At 36.2% G+C, this 17,025-nt stretch overlaps 1 protein-coding gene across 1 annotated transcript in view; it reads right to left on the bottom strand.

Annotated features, from left to right (window-relative positions):
- Positions 1–17,025, bottom strand: part of DYM (dymeclin) — a gene marked incomplete in the record, with an annotated part of 2,754,049 nt that overhangs the window by 1,794,910 nt on the left and 942,114 nt on the right.

Raw genomic sequence — 17,025 nt, 5'->3', positions numbered from 1 at the left:
TTCCCAGCTACCTCTTTCTTGCCAGTCACACCTCCAACATTTGCTATCCACCTGTGGAAAAATTCTTTGGTGTCTACTTCGGGTACAAAAATACCTATGTAAACACATCCAGGCAAAGATTCTACATCTTCTAAACTTTGCTGCATATTTCGGAGATATACATATATCCCGCACTGTTCTCTTTGTGAATTGCTCATCCAATCTCTCTTCCCAGTCCTTTCTAAGCTCCTCTGATTCTTATAATTATCATGCAATATTTTATATGCCGTACTAAATATTCCTTTTTTTAACGGCAGCTTCTGTTCAAGATTCTATTAAAAACTCTACCAATGCTGTTCTTTCATTTATGAGCCCCTATTTCTTTCTCTTTGCGTATACATTGATATCAATCCTTGATAGGGAAGGCAATCTTTAACCTGCAGTCCAAATAAATACTTGGCCTCTTCCCATTCTATTACCTTTCCTTTCTATTTATTTTCTCCCAATACCTTGGTTCCTTTGCCAGTTTTCTCCAATAAATTCCAACCCCCTTCCCTATTATCTGTACCTCTGACCACAGTCATCCCTATCAGCAAAATCTTTTATTCATTCTCGTGCTGGTTTGGTTCTTAGAATACTCCCGGCTATTTTATGAATATAATACTTTGCATGATTTTGGTTGTTCTCCTTAAGAGTCTGCATCCAAAATCCCAAACTCTCCTTATTTCTTGAGCCTCTCTGTGTAAGCATCACTCCGTTCCACTTTGAATTATAGCATTCAGCTTGTGCTATGTATAATAGCCGTAACTGTGTTGCTCTAAAATACCCCCTCAAATTAGGTAAGTCTAGTCCGCCTTGTATTATTGGTAGAATCAGCTTATCCCACTTGACCCTTGCTATCTTCCTTTCCCAGATAAAATCCTTCAACTCCTTTTTTAATTGCTATCCACAACTTCTCGTTTGGTTTATAAAAGTACGCCTGAGCTGTGTATAACACTAAAGGGACTAAAACATTTTAATGGCTTGTATGTTAGTATTCATATAACAAAACTTCCAGGTTCTCAATTTTTTATTTTCTGTTTAGTCCTTCCCACAAATCCTTAGCTGTCACCACAGAGTCATTTCGAATCCATACTCCTAAACACTTTGTTTTATCATGACCCCATAAATATGGATATTGTTGGACTAATTTGTGTGTGGTTACATAATTTACTGCTATTGTCTTTGTTTTAGCTTCATTGATTTTGTAGCCCGACAAGATATGAAACTGCTTTAAAATGTTCCATAACACTGTAATGTCCCTTTCTGGGTCTGTCATGTATAAAATAATATCATCTGCAAATACGGGTACCTGTCAAATCTTCGAACGCTCAAAATCTCGAACGTTACATGGTCAAGACCAAATGTTCGAAATTTTGAGTGCTCGAAGATAGACTTTCAATGGCACCATACGGTGCAGATAGGGAGAATTTCCCTTTTCTGCACTGAAGTGCGGTCTCAGAGTTGGTATATTTACGTAGGGGGTGTGGGGGGGTCCGGGGGGGCTTGACCCCCTGCCTACACTGTTAAAGTGTTCTTTTCTGTGTTTTCTTTTCTTTCTTTTTTTTTTTATGTTCGAACATCCAAATGTCGAACATCCATTTGGTCTCGACCATGTAATGTTCGACATTTTGGATGTTCGAACATTTAACATAGACCCGCAAATACAGCCAGCTTTTCCTGACTACCATACTAATTAAATCCTTGAATTTCTGAATCCCTTATTTTCTTTGCCAATGGTTCTAAATATAATGCAAACAACAAATGGAAAGCGGACAACCCTGCCTAGTTCCTCTACTCAAGCAGAAATTATCAGAGAGGAACCCGCCCACTTTAATTTGGGCCTCCTATCTCTCATATATTCTTCTAATTAACCTTATAATTGTATCAGGGAAAGCAAATGCTTCCATTGCCCTGCTCATGAAGTCCCAGTCTACTCTGTCAAATGCTATCCATGCATCAAGACCCACCAATAAAAGAAGAGATACTTTCTTACATTCTGCTTCCCTCTGGATAATCAGTGTTCTGTTAAAATTGTCAAATGTTTGCCCCCCCCCCACACACACACACACACACAAAACCACACTGATCCATATCTATCACTTTTGCCATTCTTTTAGTCACTATAGACAAACACTTTATAATCCTGGTTTAGTACTGAAATAGGCCTGTATGAAGCTGGAACTGATGGATCTTTACCCTCTTTAGGTATTACCATTACCATCACCAGTTTTTTTCCCTCCTAACTTCCAAACTTCCACAGGAATGCCATGTACTCCTGGAGACTTTCCTGTAGATTGGTTATACATAGCCATTTTTATCTCATCCCTTCCCATCCTAACTGCTAGTAATTGAGCTTCATCTACCTCTAACTTTGGCATATTTAATTATTTCATAAACATTTCCATTTGTACCTTTTCTTGATTTCTATATTTCTCTGCTTTATATAAATTTTCATAAAACTTTCAAAACATTTCTAATACTTCTACAGGGTCTCTTGTAATCTTCCTTGTTATAGGCTTGCTAAGCTTAGTGACTGGCCTTTCCACTTTCTGTTGCCTGAGTTGTCATGCTAAAAGCTTTTGTGCTCAAGAATTATTATCAAAACACTTGCTTAACAGCAGTCTTTCTAAATTTCTGCATCTTATCAAGGTAATCCTTTATTTTCTGTTTAGCATTCTGCAGTTGCTCCTTTTCTCATTCTGAGAGATTCCCCCTATTTTGCAATACTTTAACATTTGTCAATCCCTCTAAAAATTCTTGTTACTGTTTAACCATATGCCCCTTTCTTTTATTTCCAACCTAGTTTTAAACTCCACTTTAATTTTATCCCACTCCTTAGCTATGTTTTCAGAAGATAATCCTATCTTCTCTAGTAACTCCTGAATTAATTCCACAAACCATTCCTTAAATTCCTCGCTCTTCAACCGAAAGGTGGGAAAACGCCAGTGTCTCATTTTTATTTCATTACCTTGCATATTTATTTTAGTTATTATTGGTGCATGATCTGAAATAGTTATTGGGTGCATTTCAACACCTTCAATTAAATGCATATGTTCCTATGAGATATAAAATCTATCTTGCCTAGCCCAGTTTTTATATCTCAGTGAGTAATATGTAAATTCACTCTGAACTCCTAGTACTGAATTCACATCTTCCACGCCAAACATTTTCATAAATTTCTTCAAAAATCTACCCTCCTTAGTTATATTTTCCCTTCTAGCCCCCCCCCCACCAGACACATCTTCACTGTTGCAAACCAAATTCCAGTCTCCACCTATAAGTAATATTCCTACTGAAAGCTGATTATTTCTTCCAGAGTCTTCTTAAGCTCCATTATAGCAGTTTGAGGGAGGATGTAAATGCATGCCAATGTAATCCTCCTCCCTAGGAAGTAGCTCCTTAGTACTATGCATCTTCCATTACCTTTTTTCCCCTCTTCTATCACTATTGGAGCTCTTCTTGCAATTAATATAAGTACTCCTCTTTTCCTTTGCTCCAGATATTCTGCTAAATAACCATCCTGAAAACCTTTTATCAAATTCACATGTTCATTTCTTTCCAGGTGCGTCTCCTGTAACACAGCTATTTGCACTCTACATTTTTTAAAATAGATCACTACTCTTCCTTTTTTTATACTTATCTGTAAGACCACTCAGATTGAAAGACATTACAAAAAGTATAATTTTCTTATATGGTTATTATTACCACCTTTTATACATAACTTCTCTTTTGCTAAATGTCTAGTTCCAACTTTTATGTTACATGTATATACTGTTTGGCAGGTTGGTCTTTTATACAGTTGTTTCCTGTCGTATCCATCTGCACCTATGTCACATCTTACATAACTTTTTTTTTTTGAAAGCCCTCAAACAGAACATATACCCCAAAAAAAAACACTATGAACTTAACACACAAACTATGCACATCTTCAAATATTGAAGTTTTTGCTTCCTAATAAGAACATAAACTCCAAGTTGATAGCTACAGAGAGGCTAAAGTTAACCAAAAGGAAAGGTTAGTCGTGCTAAGATGCATGGTACAGCCTGTGCTATTAGTAAGTGCTATTTGATTTTGTATACCTTTATAACTCTACCAGTTGAGAAAACATTTGAATGCTTTCAGTAAACACTTTCTCCTAGCCATTTCTCTTTATCAATTTGTCTTCTAGTGACATGCAAACCAGACGCAAAACTGCTAAGGGGACCTTGTTTATCAGGAAAAAGCCTTACAGTATTATTTTTCATTTACATGATTTGTAATAAACTTGTTACTGGATAACACTGCCTATGATGAGAAAAAAGGCAAGGCCCATCACAGAAGAAGTAAGAACAGCACCAAGTAAAGTGAAATCAAGTAAAGCAGCAAACTCAAATGAGGTCACAGCAGATATGATAAAGATGCTGGATAAGATGGGGAAAACATCTCCTGAGAGTACTCATAGCAGTGTGGAGAAAAAGGTGTACCCCAGATGATGGGAGAATAAGCATACTACTTGACAGTGTTCAAGAACACAGGGGACATTTACAACTGTGGGCAATACAGAGGTATCAAACTCCTGGCACATTGCATGAAAGTTCTGGAGATGGTGAATTTTAAACAAATTTTCAGAGTAGTAAAAAGTAAGATGGGAGAGAATCAGTTTGGATTCAGATCAAGATGCAGCACACTGTTGTTGTTTGCAATGAGACAGATAGTTGAGAAGAAGCTAAAACGAGGAAAGAGTCCAACTGGACATTCCTAGACTTGGAGAAAGCATATGACAAGGTCCAAAAGAAAGCAGATTTGGGCAGTACTGAAGTAGTCTGAAGTCTCAAACACTAGTAGAATTAGTGCAAGCTTTGAAGAAAGACCCAATGACTCAAGTACAAATAATGTTTGTCTCACAGACGAATTCTCAGTGGGAGTAAGTGTGAATCCGGGTTCAGCTTTGAGCCCACTGCTGTTCATGCTAGTGATGAACTACATTAGCAAAGGTTGGAAGGGACATCTCAACAAAGCTGCTGTATGCAGATGGTGTGGCATTACGGGCAGGCTCTCAGCAAGAACTTCAGCAAAGTATAGGTACATGAAATGCAAAAGTGGAGGCACGTAGGATGAAAATGAGTGCAGATAAGACAGCTATAATGGCAGCAAATGAGGGAAAATCAGGAAAAGCTCAGACTTGAAACAGAAGAGAAAATAGTGGAACAGGTTAACAGCTTCAGGTATCTGGAACTGCCACATACTGCCAGGTGTAGTATGTGACATGAATGCCAAAGACACCGAAAAGTAATGTATACAAAACAGTGGCATGAAAAGTACTACTGTATAGTACAGAAACCTGGTCAGTACACCCAGAGCAGCTGAGGAGGCTAGAGATTATTTAATTTATTTATTATTTATATTTATTGACATTTGTTGACTGGGTAAGTCCACTGGGTCAAAAAACTATTTTCAGTGGAGTCCGGGGGGGGGGGGGGCTCCACATAACACTTCAAGCATAAATACATGTAAATTATTAAAAAAGAAAAACGGAGACAAAGTATAAACTAGTTAAACTAAGAATAGTTTGAATCCCAAACCAAAAACGGACCAGCACGTATAGGATGGTAAAGTTAATATTTATTTTTGCATAATAGCACAAAAAAATCTTGTCAGCATGGGTAAAAACCCATGCTGAGGGCAAACAGTTTCGCTGTTGCCAGCCTTTCTCAATGCCAAAAAATGAAATGAAAAGCTCCACCATATTAGACCCTGTTATTTATAGTGCCAATCTTAAAGGGATATCACCCACATAAAAATAATTACATAATTATACAATTGTTATACATTATGCAAACCACATACTAGGACAATTTCAATAATCAACAAAAATATATACATATCTCATATTAGTTATTACATATTATGGATATGTACATATACAATCATATACAACTACAAAAAAGTTATTGTGTACAAATAATTTACAGAACAAAATATGATAGCCTTGCCACTAAAAATATATTACAAATGCCTATACCTCTATATCTGGCCCACATTATTTTGTAAAAATAAATGGCGCCCAGTATAATGAATATTGTCTTATGTCATATTGCAAGGATATCCATATAGTCCCGTAAATACAGTTTGATATCCCCTCAATATGATGACTCTAATGTATTTAAACCTGGTCTGAATAAACCCCCTAATTTAATTATCCATTTGTTCTCCATATCATCCAATTTTAGATGCCATCCTGCTTTAAATTTGCGATGGAGAGTAATTCTATCTATAATAACATATGTAAAAGTTGCTGAAGGATGTTCCAAAGTATGTTTATATAGAGCGTTGGTAATGCGTCTATTCCTAATAGCACTCAAATGTTCACAAATTCTCAATTTGACAGACCTAGAGGTCTGTCCAATATAGAATGCCGAACAATTGCAAGTGGCCAAATAAATGGCCCAATCAGAACTACAATTGGCAAATACCCTAATGTCAAAAACCTGAGACGTATTTTTAGTAGAAAACTCACAGGTTTTGTCCATATATTTGCAAAAAGAACAATGGCCACACGGAAAACTACCTTTAAGTATTTGATCTCCTAAAGTAGTTTGAAAAGAAATTTGAGGAGTGTATCTCTTGTAATGAGTAAAAAAGGAATTGAGGTTCCTAGCTCTATGGTAGGAAAAAGAACATTGGTCCGGTAGTATCCGGTTCAAAATTTCATGTGACCGTAGTATGTCCCAATGTTGATTAATTATCCTAATAAAATGATTAGTATTAGCCCCATATGTAGTTACTAACCTCAAACTAGAATGGTCCTTACAACTCGATTGAGTCTGATGCTTGGATTTATACTGTAATAATCCCTCACGAGGTAGATTATTAACTATTTTCAAAGATTTATTGATATTATATGTTTTATATCCACGATCAGCAAATCTGTTGGCTAAATCATCACAAAAATGAGAGCAATCCTGTAAGGACGAACATATCCTTTTCATTCTCATAAATTGTGATTTAGGAATGTTCTGGATGATGTGGCGTGGATGACAGCTATCCGCATGCAGCAGAGTGTTATATTGAGGAAATTTCCTATAGACAGACGTAGCTAAGGTATTATCCTCCAGTCTTGTAACCAAAACATCCAAAAACACAATGCTACCCTGTTCAATATTAGCTGTGAATTTAATTCCAAAGGAGTTGTCATTCAAGTAATTCACAAAATTGGAAAGTTGTTCCTTATTCCCACGCCACACCATCCAACAATTGTCTAAATATTTCCTCCAAATGGTTAAATATTGACAACTATATAGTTTCACTTTTCTGTTAAGTGAAAAAAGAAAATAGCCTGAGAAATTAATAATCTTCACATGGACTAGGGCATTTAACAATATGACAAAATGTACCATAGTCAAGAACAGTTTTGAAACATAAGATGCCAAAATATGTTTTCAAAAACATATGTCGTGACATGTATACATCAAAAAATCTGTTAAACAGCACCAAGTGGGTTAGAACAAATCCCAATAGTCCTGAAAATAATTAAACAAAACATGAACTCATTGATGATTTAAAGTCCAAAGTAATGTCCATTCCCATTCGAGTACTAAACTCGACAATTCCAAAAAGTTATTATAGCCGTTTTTTTGTTGTTCAGCGAGCTCAAGAAAATGATTTGGCCTGCCCTAAATCCCTCGTAGCTCATAGATTAAGCCCCAATGAACATGCAAGTAATTGAACAAAACATGAACACATTGTATGTTTAAACCTTTATCAGCCTTCCTGACATACTATTTAAAACCACTGTTGACCCAGATTAGATCATGTATTCAGGACACAACTGAATTCCTGAATATTGTTAGTGATTCACAGTTAGAGTCCTCTTGGTGGTTGTGCACTCTTGATGTAGCTTCATTATATACTAGTATACCACATGAATTAGGCATCTTAGCTGTTTCCTATTGGCTGTATAAATCCAATCTTTATTCTATGGAATTTAATAACTTTCTAACTAAATTGACGGAATTTGTACTATGTAAAAACATCTTTTTCTTTAATGGCAAAGCATATTGGCAAGTTAATGGAACAGCTATGGGGGCCTCGTTCGCACCCATATATGCGGACCTTTTCATGGGTTATTTTGAGGCTACGTACATATATGATAAACAACATAACACATTTCTATCATATTTAGATATTTGGAGGAGATATTTAGACGATTGTTGGATGGTGTGGCGTGGGAATAAGGAACAACTTTCCAATTTTGTGAATTACTTGAATGACAACTCCTTTGGAATTAAATTCACAGCTAATATTGAACAGGGTAGCATTGTGTTTTTGGATGTTTTGGTTACAAGACTGGAGGATAATACCTTAGCTACGTCTGTCTATAGGAAATTTCCTCAATATAACACTCTGCTGCATGCGGATAGCTGTCATCCACGCCACATCATCCAGAACATTCCTAAATCACAATTTATGAGAATGAAAAGGATATGTTCGTCCTTACAGGATTGCTCTCATTTTTGTGATGATTTAGCCAACAGATTTGCTGATCGTGGATATAAAACATATAATATCAATAAATCTTTGAAAATAGTTAATAATCTACCTCGTGAGGGATTATTACAGTATAAATCAAGCATCAGACTCAATCGAGTTGTAAGGACCATTCTAGTTTGAGGTTAGTAACTACATATGGGGCTAATACTAATCATTTTATTAGGATAATTAATCAACATTGAGACATACTACGGTCACATGAAATTTTGAACCGGATACTACCGGACCAATGTTCTTTTTCCTACCGTAGAGCTAGGAACCTCAATTCCTTTTTTCTCATTAAAAGAGATTTACTCCTCAAATTTCTTTTCAAACTACTTTAGGAGGTCAAATACTTAAAGGTAGTTTTCCGTGTGGCCATTGTTCTTTTTGCAAATATATGGACAAAACCTGTGAGTTTTCTACTAAAAATACGTCTCAGGTTTTTGACATTCGTGTATTTGCCAATTGTAGTTCTGATTGGGCCATTTATTTGGCCACTTGCAATTGTTCGGCATTCTATATTGGACAGACCTCTAGGTCTGTCAAATTGAGAATTTGTGAACATTTGAGTGCTATTAGGAATAGATGCATTACCAACGCTCTATATAAACATACTTTGGAACATCCTTCAGCAACTTTTACATTTGTTATTATAGATAGAATTACTCTCCATCGCAAATTTAAAGCAGGATGGCATCTAAAATTGGATGATATGGAGAACAAATGGATAATTAAATTAGGGGGTTTATTCAGACCAGGTTTAAATACATTAGAGTCATTATATTGAGGGGATATCAAACTGTATTTACGGGACTATATGGATATCCTTGCAATATGACATAAGACAATATTCATTATACTGGGCCATTTATTTTACAAAATAATGTGGGCCAGATATAGAGGTATAGGCATTTGTAATATATTTTAGTGGCAAGGCTATCATATTTTGTTCTGTAAATTATTTGTACACAATAACTTTTTTGTAGTTGTATATGATTGTATATGTACATATCCATAATATGTAATAACTAATATGAGATATGTATATATTTTTGTTGATTATTGAAATTGTCCTAGTATGTGGTTTGCATAATGTATAACAATTGTATAATTATGTAATTATTTTTATGTGGGTGATATCCCTTTAAGATTGGCACTATAAATAACAGGGTCTAATATGGTGGAGCTTTTCATTTCATTTTTTGGCATTGAGAAAGGCTGGCAACAGCCGAAACCGGTTTGCCTCAGCATGGGTTTTTACCCATGCTGACAAGATTTTTTTGTGCTATTATGCAAAAATAAATATTAACTTCACCATCCTATACGTGCTGGTCCATTTTTGGTTTGAGATTCACGCTTTTTTGGGACCGAGCACGCCTGTCCTACGTGCGTGAGATTTGGTTGGTTTGGTTGAAACTAAAAATAGTTGACAAAAATTAATGTCTAGCACACTGATACAGACCAATTTAAAAAGGTTAAATAAATGCTGATGAAGATGAAGTGCCTGGGGGGTAGGATGCACTCTGTGGGACATACAAAAAAATCAGGACATCAGTGCAGAAGCCAAAACAGGTCCAATTGCAGAAAAAGTCAAAGAGAACAGATGATGGTGGGTCAGGCACATTTAGAAAAGCAGAAGACAATCTGGTGAAGATGATTTGGGACAGGCACGAGGAAACGTGGGCATCCAACAAGGAGTTAGATGGATTGTGTGAGAGAAGACCTGCGATGGTTAGGCATGAGTGTGAAAGAAGGCAGGAGAGTGGCATTGAATAGAGAGATATAGCTACAACTGACACAACACCCCGACCCTGTGTAGAAAATGGGGAAAGGAGGCTGATGATGGTACTAAACACTGCTCACCTTTCAGTCACAGCCACTTTCCACCACCTCAACTACTGAGATCTTGAACAGGTTCATTCGCACAAACTGTCCTTGACCTCCCTTGGGATAAGAGCGACACATAAACAAGGTGCATCATGCAGCCTAGATTTTTTTAAACCACAGTAGAATCTGGCTAGTCACTAGTTGTAAGAAGTCTCTTTCAGTACCAGAAAAAATAAATCAATTTTTTTTCCGTCGGTTGTTTGAAAGGAAGACGCAACTCCATTACCTTTTCTTTTTATTCTACAAGTACAGGTGGCTGGGGGAAAAAAGGAGGGATAAGTACATTTACTCATCTCAAGCTGTACTTGGCTTCTTCCCAGATAAAACAGTATTACTTCAGTATACATCTAGTGAAATATTTGTTAAAGTTGCCTGGCCTCATCATCTAGTGAAATATTTGTTTAAGTTGCCTGGCCTCATCACTTGAGTCAGAAGCAAAGCCTTAGCCTGTTTCATATAACCCCCCCCCAAATGTGAACTAATAACTAATGATACATAATACATTTCAACTAGATTACAGACCACAGCTTGTGTGTGTGTGTGTGTGTATATATATATATATATATATATATATATATATATATATATATATATATATATATATATATATATATATATATATACACATGGATCTAGGACATTTGATCAAATGATCAACCATCCGAATCCATAACCATCGAACACACTTTAATGAAAGCGCTTTAACCAAAAAAGCACTTTCGTTAAAGCGTGTCAATTAAAAAAAAAAAAAAAAAAAAAACTACATTTACGTTTTTTGCAGGGGGGCATCGCCCTCCTGCACCCCCCCACTTTAATATTCTACCTCCGAGACCGCACTACAGTGGGGAAAAGGGAAGTTTCCCTTATCCGCACTGTAGTACGGCCTCGGCAACAGGCATACGTACGCGAAAGTTCTTCTTCGGTGAAAAGTATGCTTGCGCTTAATGGATTCAGACGTTTGATCATTTGATCAAATGTCCTGGATCTATATATATATATCTATATATATATATATATATATATATATATATATATATAGATATATATATATATATATATATATATGGGTCTACTTCATATGACAGAAAGTTTATTTGATAGAAATTCATTTGTCCAGGACCACTAAAAACCCATTTGAATGAAACTCATAACACTGAAACATTACAGTAAAAGGTATATGCCCTTTTCCCCACTGTAGTGCGATCCTGGAGTTAGTATATATAGTTGGGGGGCATAGCCCCCCACATAGTTTAGGTAAATATTGTTTTCTGCAAAGAGTTAGTCATTGCAGTTATAGGCATCCATGTGTACGGTTTAAAATGTATTAAGTATGTGGGGGGGCTATGCCCCCCACATCCCCCTAACTATATATACTAACTCCAGGATCGCATTACAGTGGGGAAACGGGCATAATCTTTTAATTTCATGTTTCAGTGTTATGAGTTTCAGTCAAATGGGTTTTCAGTGTTTTCAACTTTCGGTGTTATGGTCTCGGTCAAATGAATTTCTATCAAGTGAACTTTCTATCATATGACGTAGACCCATATATATATATATATATATATATATATATATATACACACACACACACACACACACACACACACACACACACACACACACACACACACACACACATATATGTATGCATACATACATATACAAAGAAATATATGTATGCAAGTATGTGTGCGTGTGTGTATATGTGTATATATATATATATATATATATATAAATAAATATTACATAAATTACACACACACACACACACATATATATATATATATATATATATATACATATATATATATATATATATATATATATATATATATATATATATTACATACATATATATATATATTATATATACATATATATATTACATATATATTTATATATATATATACATATATATATATATATATATATATATATATATATATATATATTATATAGATATATATTATATATATTATATATATATATATATATATATATATATATATATATATATATATATATATATATATATATATATATATATATATATATATATATATATATATATATATATATATATATATATATTATATTACATATGTATATATATATATATATATTATATATTATATATATATTTTATATATATATATATATATATATATATATATATACACACACACACACACACACACACACACATATATATATATATATATATATATATATATATATATATATATATATACATACAGTGAATATCAAAAGTTTGCACACCCCTGTTAAAATGCCAGGTTTTTGTGATACAAAAAAATGAGACCACACTAAATAATTTCAAAACTTTTCCCACCTTTAATGGGACCTATAACCTGTACAATTCAATTAAAAAAACAAATCTGTTAGGGGAAAAATATAAAAAATAAAAACGTACATTAAGATGGTTGCATAAGTGTGCACACCCTTAAACTAATACTTTTTTGTTTGCACACCCTTAAACTAATACTTTGTTGAAGTACCTTTTGATTTAATTACGGCAGTCTTCTTGGGTAGGAGTCTATCAGCATGGCACATCTTGACTTGGCAATATTTGCCCACTCTTCCTTGCAAAAGTGTTCCAAATCTTTCAGATCGCAAGGGCATCTCTTGTGTACAGCCCTCCTCAGGTCACCCCACAGATTTTCTATTGGATTTAGGTCTGGGCTCTGTCTGGGCCATTCCAAAACTTTAATTTTCTATTGGTGAAGCCATTCTTTTGTTGATTTGGATGTATGCTTGGGGTCATTGTCATGTTGAAAGGTGAAATTCCTCTTCATCTTCAGCTTTCTAGCAGATGCATGAAGGTTTTGGGCCAAAAGTGACTGGTATTTGGAACTGTTCATAATTCCCTCTACCTTGACTAACGCCCCAGTTCCAGCTGAAGAAAAGCAACCCCAAAGCATGATACTGCCCCCACCATGCTTTACCGTGGGGATAGTGTTCTTTTGATGATGCAAAGTGTTGTTTTGCACCAAACGTACATTTATTTTACATTTTGGAATTGTGACCAAAAAGTTTAACCTTTGTCTCATCAGACCATAACACATTTTTCCACATGCTTTTGGGAGACTTGATGTATTGCTTTGCAAATTTTAGCTGGGCCTGGATGTTTTTCTGTGTACGAAAAGGCTTCCATCTTGCAACCCTACCCCATAGTCTAGACATATGGAGAATACGGGAGATTGTTGTCACATCTAGTACACAACCAGTACTTGCCAGAAATTCCTGCAGCTCCTTCACATCCAGTTCTTTGCAATGTCACTGTTGTCCCATATTTTCTCCACTTTTTGATGACTGTCTTCACTGTGTTCCATGGTATAGCCAATGCTGTGGAAATTTTTTTTGTACCTTCTCCTGACTGACACGTTTCAAAAAATGAGATCCCTTTGATGCTTTGTAAGCTCTCTGCGAACCATGGCTTTTGCTGTAGCAGGCAACTGAGTAAATGTCAGGAAAATCCTACTAGGACAGCTGAACTTTATTTGGGGTTAATCAGAGTCTCTAATTGATGGCAGGTATGTACGCAAGAAGACTGAATGCTGTAATTAAGTCAAAATGTGCTTCAACAAAGTATTAGTTTAAGGGTGTGCACACACAACAAATTATTAGTTTAAGGGTGTGCACACTTATGCAACCAGCATATTGCATGTTTTTTTATTTTTTTATATTTTCCCCTAACAGATTTGCTTGTTTTTCAATTGAATTGTACAGGTCATAGGTCACAGTCAAGGTGGGAAAGTTTTGAAATGATTTATTGTGGTATCATTTTTTGGTACTTAACATATTATCACAACCAGATTTCCAAGGTGCGATAATGGACGTTAAATTGAAGAACGGACATTCAGTCTTGCTTTCTAAGCTCTGTCTAATATCTGTTTCAAAACAAACTTCAAACATCGTTAAGGTGTAATGTAAGGATGGATTGTAAACAACTCATTACAACTTACACTCTGTGGCAAAATAGTCGCCATTTCCTTCCCCTGGTTCCACCCAGACCGCAGCTCGAAAAGTTCATAATTTTCCGTCAGTTCGAGTTTTTGGGATCACCCTGTCTGTTATAATTGATCTCCAAACTGAGACTACCACTGGGGGAATGAAAGGGAAGTTAGTACATGCAAAGAATTTTCCAGTCCTGGCGGTACGTCTTCTAGCTGACAATCCCCTTGATTGTCTTACCTTCCTGTCACACGTTCTGATGCACATACAGGGGTACAAACACTAGAGCTAATGTCACCAGTCAAGCCACTGATCTCATTGTAGTGATAACATTTGATGTTGTCCGTACTAACCGTGTTATTACATTTGAGTGCCGTTCCTACTAAATAAGCTGTTTCAGTGTTAAAAGCATTGAGGTCCCACAAAACCTTCTGCTTATGTTGTGCTATGTTTTTTCCGTAGCGATCAACTGGCCCAAAAATCTGTTCATTTACCTTATCGGAAGGCAGTTACGTTGCAAAAGTATGCCACCCACAAATACAAATGGTGACCGTTACCCCTCTTTCTGCCTGATACACAAAGTGACACACTAGTAATTCGTACTTCCCACAACCCTTTTCAAGGTTATAGTTTGGTAAAATTGAATGAATTATAGCAGCTTGAAAATCTGGTTGCGATAATACGCAAGTACCTATTTTTTTATATCACAAAAACTTGGCATTTTAACAGGGATGTGTAAACTTTTTATATCCACTGTGTGTGTATATATACACACACACACACACACACACACACACACACACACACACACACACACACACACACACACACTATTTTATTACATTCACTGAACAGAAATATTTTATTTTTGGTGAAGTCGCAGAAAACATGTTCAAAGATAAAGCAGAAACTTTAGAATGTACATCAAAATAACTGCCAGACAAAGATGCATGGAAATTTTACAATGGTGTAAAGAAGGGTATCCAACCATGTTACATAAATACATAGTAAATGATCACCAAAATCAACATTCAAGTCATGTATAAACAACTACTGCAAGCATTCACCATGTAATAACTTCAAAATATGGCAAAAAGGTGTGCAATTAGCATATCAGAAATTAAATGGGCACTGTAAAATAATACTTGGGATTGCTCAGACTGGAAAACAAAATTACGTTAAGCTACACAACTGCATTTCTTTTCCTGTTTCCTGATTACTGCCTTATATCACACAGACACAGTGTTTTTACTAAGGGAGGGAGGTTGGCATAATGGTTAAGGTGTTTTCTTTACAAATGCAATCTGCAGGGTTTGATTCTCAGACGGTACAATTGGCTAGGCTTAAAATGGTGCACAAGAGCAGTTAGCCTAGTATGAACCTATGAATTATCAGTGGTGGTGCTGCGGTAGCATTGTCGCCTCATAGCAAGACGTTGTCCCGTTCGATTCTCAGCTAGAGCGTCTTCTGTGTGGAGGCATACGTGAATGGGGCGTGCCTTCGTTGAAGGTTGCGCGTCAGGGCTGGTAACCCGGTACGTAAAAATCCACTACCAATAATTAGCGGACTGGAGTTCCGCTGTGGCGACCCCTAGCCGGGAAAAGCCGAAAGAAACAACAAGACACTGAGTTTTCAGAAACTCGAAATTCATATGGTCTCAACCATATGACTGAGTTTCTGAAAATTCAGAAAAATAGAACAAATCTATGTATCTTTGTAGGTGGGCAAGTCCCCCTGCACCCCCAACCCCCCTGAGAATTGTATATGCCAACTCAGAGATTGCACTACTGTTGGGAAAAGGGTACATTTCCCATTTCCACATAACACAATTGACATAGAAGTGCTTCAATGGATAATTTACCTTTTTCCTCTACTGTAGTGCATTCCTGGAGTTGTTATTTATATATATATATATATATATATATATATATATATATATATATATATATATATATAAAAGTGTGTGTGGGAAGGGAGGTTGCTTGCCTGCCTGCAAAAAGTACAGTTTTGTATCTACCATAAATGTAGATGTTTGAGTGTTCACACTGCTGCAGTCATCACACTTGGGTTATCCTGCCATCAGGCGGTCCAGCAGTTGGCCAGAGTTCCAAAGTCTTGGTCCGGCATCAGTTGCTGTCATTTCTTCCCTGACGTCAGTGCGCCAGGGGTATATAAGAGGCATCCGACGCCATTTTCTTCAGTTTTTCTTGCCCCAGATGTCAGGTGCCCCCTAGTAGGAGGGCAATACATATTGCCAATGAAACATGTACAGAAAAATACAAATAATACCTTCAGTTACAAGCAAATACACCACAAAGGTTGTATGACAGAAAGGTATAGAAGGGGTCAGCTAGTTCAGAGGGGATGGAGGGAGGGTAACCTGGATTGCAGCAGTGTGAACACTCGAACATCTACATTTATACTAGGTACAAAACTGCACTATGTTCATCGTGTTACACTGCTGCAGTCATCACACTTGGGTTGAATCCCAAAGCTAAGGATGGGTGGTGGAGTTAAACAGGGTTTGGAGAAGCTAATAGGCCCTGCAGAACTGCAGTGGCAAAGCCAGCTCTAGTCTTGGAGTATAGAGGCAAGTGATAGTGCTTGGTGAAGGTGTGCACTGAGCTCCAA

Source organism: Protopterus annectens, chromosome 1.part1, assembly GCF_019279795.1.
Source record: "Protopterus annectens isolate FY-2018-M chromosome 1.part1, PAN1.0, whole genome shotgun sequence".
Classification (NCBI taxonomy): Eukaryota; Metazoa; Chordata; order Ceratodontiformes; family Protopteridae; genus Protopterus; species Protopterus annectens.
This window is presented reverse-complemented; position numbering and strand designations above follow the sequence as displayed.